Below are 6,723 nucleotides of genomic sequence, written 5' to 3'. Positions count from 1 at the left end.
AAATAGTACGACCCCAAGTTGGGTGGTGGGACGATGTGGACGTGTTTCCCATCAATTGCCCCTCCGCAGTTAGGAAAGTCCCACCGCTCGGCAAAGTGGGAGGCCACAGTCTGCCATTCCTGTGGCGTGGAAGGAAACTGTTGAGGAAAACAAAAATAAATTAATATTTTTGCACATAAACATGGCAAGCAGATTAGACACAAACATTCTTGGCCAACCTCCAGATAGCATTTATTAAGGGGAATTTAACAACACCAAAGTATAAGGTACACCTATCATATTACCCCTCCCCCCCTCTCCTGGGCCATTTCTAACATTATGGGGGGTGGCGAAATCTTGGACAGGTAACCCTCTCCACTTCATTGAGAGATGAATGCCTAAATACAGGGTATTACTTGGAACAGCCCCTCCTTAGTTACACTATTGGCAGCCCACTGGACAGGTAAAAAGTGTCCTAATACAAGGATATAAATACACACTGTACACATTTGAGGACATTTGGACATTCTGCTATTACCTGTCAAGATAATAATAGGATATAAAAAGTTTAAACAGTACCATTTGAAAGTATTTAGGCAGGCCCTTGCACTACATGCTTTGGGGAATTCATCCATAAATATGACCACAAAAGAGATGGGTATAGTGTGTATGGGTTTGGCAAAGTCAGCAGATAGATGATTGAGGATAGATAGATAATTGGGATCAGCTGACTTAGCAGTTGGGGGGAGGGAGGGTTACTAAAAATGATTTGGGGACACCACAAAAAAAAAGCCTCTGGCACTCTGCCTGAATTTAAAGCACAAATTACATTTAAAAACATTTTAGGGGGTGTTTGGGGTAAAGCACTACTATGGAGCTGACAAAATACATTGTTAAGTGACTACATGAGGTGAATATAGGGCAGGAGAGCATGCTGGGGAGGTTATTGAAGGCCAATCTGTATCAAGGACTAAAAAAATAATTACATAAAAATCCTGCTTGCATGAGGACAAAGGGGACATTCACAGCATATTCCAATCATGGTAATTAGGGAATGAGGAAAGAAATACAATATCTTAGCAAACATTAAATACAATAAAATGTGATATTAAAGGATAAAAATCTTACCTTCATATACTCCTTCTGCAGGACCTGAATGATGGCAGAACAGGTCTCTGGGATAATGATACCCAGAGCCTGGAGGGAGATGCCTGTCGAGAACTTGAGGTCCTGCAGGCTTCTCCCTGTCGCCAAGTACCGCAGGGTAGTGATAAGCCTCTGCTCCGGAGTGATGGCTTGCCTCATGCAGGTATCCTGCCTGCTGATATAGGGGGTCAGCGAAGCCAGCAGACGGTGAAATACGGGGTCCGTCATCCTGAGAAAGTTCCTGAAATCATCAGGATTATTCTCACGGATCTCACGGAGCAAAGGCATATGAGAGAACTGGTCACGCTGAAGCAACCAATTCTTGGTCCATGAACTCCTCCCCACCCTGTTCATGGACTGGACTTGTGTCAAAGTCAGGACCCCAACACCAAGCCCCTGCACAGCACGAACTCTACGAGGAGTACGTATCCGCAACATGGCTAGAAAACGGTCGGCTGCTCAGAACGAAGTAACAGAACGCACTGAAGAACAGCAAGGCCTGTGAAGAGCGACCTGAAAAACAGTAACGAACGAACAAGAACACAATGACTACTTAAAGTCACGCGGAGCTTGCTTGCATGCACTGAAGAGCAGATACAAACCCACAAGCACAAACTGAACAGCAGAAAACGATCTGAAAGCCACGAGTCTGAAAAATCGCGAATCGTCTCTCACCAAACTTTTACTAACACGAGATTAGAAAAAGGAGCCCAAAGGGTGCCGCGCTTGGTTCTGAACTGGCCTTTTCTAGTCTCGTCGGACGTGCTTGACGTCACCACGTTGTTGGCGATCGGAAATTCCGACAACTTTGTGCGACCGTGTGTACGCAAAACAAGTTTGAGCCAACATCTGTTGGAAAAAATCCTAGGATTTTGTTGTCGGAATGTCCAAACAAAGTCCGACCGTGTGTACGGGGCATTAGTGTTGTACTCTTTGGAGGGCCTAACACAAGCATCAGTTTATCAGTTTTAAAAGGTATTCAGCACCTTACACACACATATATAATGTTTGTAATTAGAACAACACCACACCTAAACCATGTTCTATCTCTCTCCACACAAAAATCACACTGAAAATGGCTGCCATTGAAAGAATACTTTTTTACTGTGGGGCGGGAATGAGCCATGATTGGATAAAGTCATGATGACATTGTCCAATCATGACTCTGACAGTGCTCTTTGCCCTGATTGGCTGAAGCTTTCACTGCTTCAGCCAATGAGGGATTGCAATGCACTGTGGTATGTTCGGGGGGCCGAACAAACGGTCGAACAAGCCTTTTGTTCGGATGTTCGCTGAACGACCGAACGACGAAAGTTTGACTTATGCTCGGGCCGAACTGTTCACACATCCCTAATGCCCATACCTGTAGTTATTTTCCACAGAACTCAAAAAGGAGTAACAGTAGAGAAATAACTGTGTATGTGTGTGTGTATATATATATATATATATATATATATATATATATATATATATATATATGTATATATATATGTATATGTGATTGATATATATATATATATATATATATATATATATCAATTATATATGTGTATGTAAATTAAAAGATGTTTACTGAAACCCCATCTAGTCCATAGTCTCTTTCGTATCTGATAGACCAGAGAATATACAGTATATCCCTTTCCAAAGTACATATTACATATAAGAATTCTCCCTATTGAATACACAATTCAAAAAAACTTGGTTCCTCAAAAGAAAAAACTAGATTATTGGCTTTACTTCTTTTTTGGAATCTGGCAAATTATACAGCTATATTTAGTTCTCACTACATGGCTATGCTTCCTTGCAGCAAAGGTATTTCTAGCAGTTTTCTATCTAAAGTAGTTTCAACCTCATATTTACATTCTCTTTGAGCATTGGGAATGTTGACCTTCTAGTCATAGAAATTATGGTTTCTAAAAATCGACAATTTCCTTTTCAATAAATCTGTTTCATTCACTAGTTGACTTCATGCAAAAAGTCTCCAACGAAAGCTAACACTCAAAGGAATACCAGAAGGGCAATAAGTAACATGTATGTAAAGCCAAAACTTGTTTTTAATAGACTAGGAAAGGAATAAATCCCTTATCAGGTTAATTTTCCTGGCTCTTTTAGAACTGTTACCCTTCACGTCCTGTCTTGGAGACACAACAGGAAATGAGAGGAAGTCTATACAACATAAACAGAAATTTCCATTTTGTCAGAGTTATCAAAGGAACAAGAGGGTCCATTCGAGGTTATTCCTTTGAATTAATTTTTTGAGAAAAAGGATATAAACACAACTGATTGGCAAAAGCACATACATTTGAGAAAGAGACCCTTGTGAACATTATATGAGCTGTAAGAGATTACTACCAATCTATAGGTTAATGTGATTTGTACCAATTTCAAATTTAGGTAAAGTTATTTTTGATAATAGTGATAGATTTTGATGACAGATGTGTCAAGTGTTAAGGTGCACCTTGCAATGAAAAGGTCTGCTTAATGCATTAGGCACCCTTCCCAATTCTAAATAGTAGTATAAATGTACAAAAAGTTATTAAAATTACTTACTTCAGGTACTGATGTCACCATTTCTCCACCAAAATCCAGGGTAATGTTGAGTACCTTGAATCCCTCAAGATGATGCCCCAGCATAGGGTACTCAGCATTTTCCTGGAATCTCGCCATAGGCATAGTGATATCACCCTTTCCTTCTCCCACCAGTGATTTGCCATAGTCTTAGTGAGCATTTACAAGTCAGTCAGTTACCAGCCTTGAGCTCCATCCCACTCTGTCAGTGAATTCTCATAGTCTTAAAGAGCATTTACAAGTTATCAATGAACCACCTATCAACCATGTTGGTGAATTCCCTTGGTCTCATGGGAAAAATGGTTTCCTGCACACCTGCCTCAATCTTCTCCCCTCCCCTTGGCAGATGCAGTAAACTTTCAGAAAGGAGCTGATGATCTCACTCGAACTAAAACCATGTATTATTTTAAAAGCAATGCACTATTTGTGTAAATATATAAGTATCTTTATTGTGCATGAGGAAAGCGAGGAACCTATAGTTTAAAGAAGACCTTGCTGTTAACTAACTGCAAGGTGCTTTTTAAGATCTTTTACTAAACATCTATGTATCTTAAACCTGTATATCCTGAGATAGTCTTTAGTGTAGGCTTCTATAATAGATGCAATACTTTTAAAAAATGCAATACTTAAGAAATAACTCCACTTTAGTTGAGAAAACAAAAAACATTTCCACCTGGGGGGGTCTATGTACATTGCAAGGATTTTAAAAAAACTTTGTTGCAGATTCCTACCTTTTGTTATTCTAAAGAAATAGCTGTTTGTGTCCATGTGTGAAATTAACGTGAATGGGAGTGATTTTTATTGATCAATTGGCTGCTGCACTTACATGATTAACCCTTTGAGAGTATCTCACCAAAACTGGAAGTTGTGTTGCAGAGGACGCAAGGATGTTCAAAATCGTATTTTTATTATTTTAGTGCAGATTTCTTGGTAAATCAGTGAGTTAATCACACAAGCAAGAAATTACAGTTTGGAGGGGCGTTCTGTACACAATCTGTGTACAGAACGCCTCCAGGTTGCTATATTGCATTGCATTTTACAGAAATTTACAGCAATGCAGATTGAAAAGGAAAGGTAATTTTCAATAATGTTATATTACAATATAAGCAAGGAAGAGTGGCACCTCTAAGTGTAGAATTTTCAATATTTTAATAATAGTAGACAATTAGCAACTCACATGAGAGAAGATAAAAATGGGCACATCTGTTGATGGACACATCCCAGGAGCAGGAAGGGTCATGGTTCCTCCACTATTCAGCTGGTAGGGTGGGGAGAGGTGTATCAGGCACATCAGAATGGATATCCCAAGGAGGTGGGGGCGGTGAGCAGTCACAGGTGCCCGCTTGTAGCACTGCAAGTCAAGCAATCCTCGCTGGAACCACTGAAGGTGGAAGTCGGCCATGCAGTGGACAGTCCTGTCAGAACTATTGAGACTAAAATAATTTCTAAGGCCTATACATATTATTTGATATATGGTTGCGTGTGCATCTTGGAAGCCATATTGTTCATTTGTTAGAAGGTTAATGTAAGTTCATTGCTTGTGAAGGACTCTTACAAGAAGATTTTAAGAGCCAAATCGCATATTCTCTCAGGTTGTAAATCGTGAGGATCCCAAATAACCAGACAAGATAAGGACTGGCCATGGTGCCAAAATGGGTGTAATGAGATTGATGACTCATGTCTCAACTGAACAATGAATAGAGACTTGAAAAAAAAATTTAATTACTGGAAAAAGAAAAAGGGGCTTATTTAAACGTTGCCTTATGAACAAGTATGATTAATTGCAAATAATTGTATTAGCAATCATTTCTGTTGTATTATTATTACATTGTATGGGGCAATTATGTGTCTATTGAACATTATTACATATTTTTGTTTGTGTACTTTTAAAATATTCAACATATATTCATTATACATTGTTTGATTTTACCCATGGAAATTATCTTTACCTTAAATACAAGTCTGGTTAAAGCACCAATTCTGTATATGGTATAACAATGTTGTCCATGTGCTTTTAAAGTAATTTGAGCTTGAAATATCTGTTGTCTGAGAAAGGTCACATGTCAAAGTCAGCTCCTTGTTGTATTCACATTCTGCTGAGCCACTGAAAAGCTATTAATTATTCTTGAAAGGAATTGCAGTTGTTACAGTATATTTTGAAACAAAATCTTGTGGTTATACTCTCATTATTGGTATTATCCACATTATTGAAATGATGATCCATATTCTTTGTCTGTCACCAATTATATTTTGATATTATTTTGCACTGAATTTAAGTAAATAAATATATATATATATTTGCACACTTTTGTATTCCTTTTGTCTTCAGGTTAGCATGAATAAACAAATTTGAGTAATTGTCAGAAAACATAAAATCAGACCGAGACAGAAGTACAGTTAAATCACACTTGTTTAATAATAAAAGTAAAAAGAGCAAACTTAGTCACAACTAGGGATGAGCCGAACACCCCCCCGATTCGGTTCGCACCAGAACCTGCGAACGGACCGAAAATTTGCACGAACATTAGAACCCCATTGACATCTATGGGACACAAACGTTCGAAATCAAAAGTGCTTGTTTTAAAGGCTAATTTGCATGGTATTGTCCTAAAAAGGGTTTGGGGACCCGGGTTCTGCCCCAGGGAATGTGTATCAATGCAAAAAAAAATTCTTAAAAACGGCCGTTTTTTCAGGAGCAGTGATTTTAATGATGCTTAAAGTAAAAAAAAAAAAAAGTGAAATATTCCTTTAAATATCGTACCTGGGGGGTGTCTATAGTATGCCTGTAAAGTGGCGTGTGTTTCCCGTGCTTAGAACAGTCCCTGCACAAAATGTAATTTTTAAAGGAAAAAAGTAATTTAAAAGTCATTTAGAAACTGCTTGCGGCTTTAATGTAATGTCCTGGCAATATGGATGAAAATCAGTGAGACAAATGGCATGGGTACCCCCCCAGTCCATTACCAGGCCCTTTGGGTCTTGTATGGATATTAAGGGGAACCCCACACCCAAATTAAAAAAGGAAACAGCAGT

This window comes from Aquarana catesbeiana, linkage group LG03 (genome assembly GCF_042186555.1).
Source record: "Aquarana catesbeiana isolate 2022-GZ linkage group LG03, ASM4218655v1, whole genome shotgun sequence".
Lineage (NCBI taxonomy): Eukaryota > Metazoa > Chordata > Amphibia > Anura > Ranidae > Aquarana > Aquarana catesbeiana.
The sequence above is the reverse complement of the archived record's forward strand: the minus strand, read 5'-3'. Positions refer to the sequence as shown.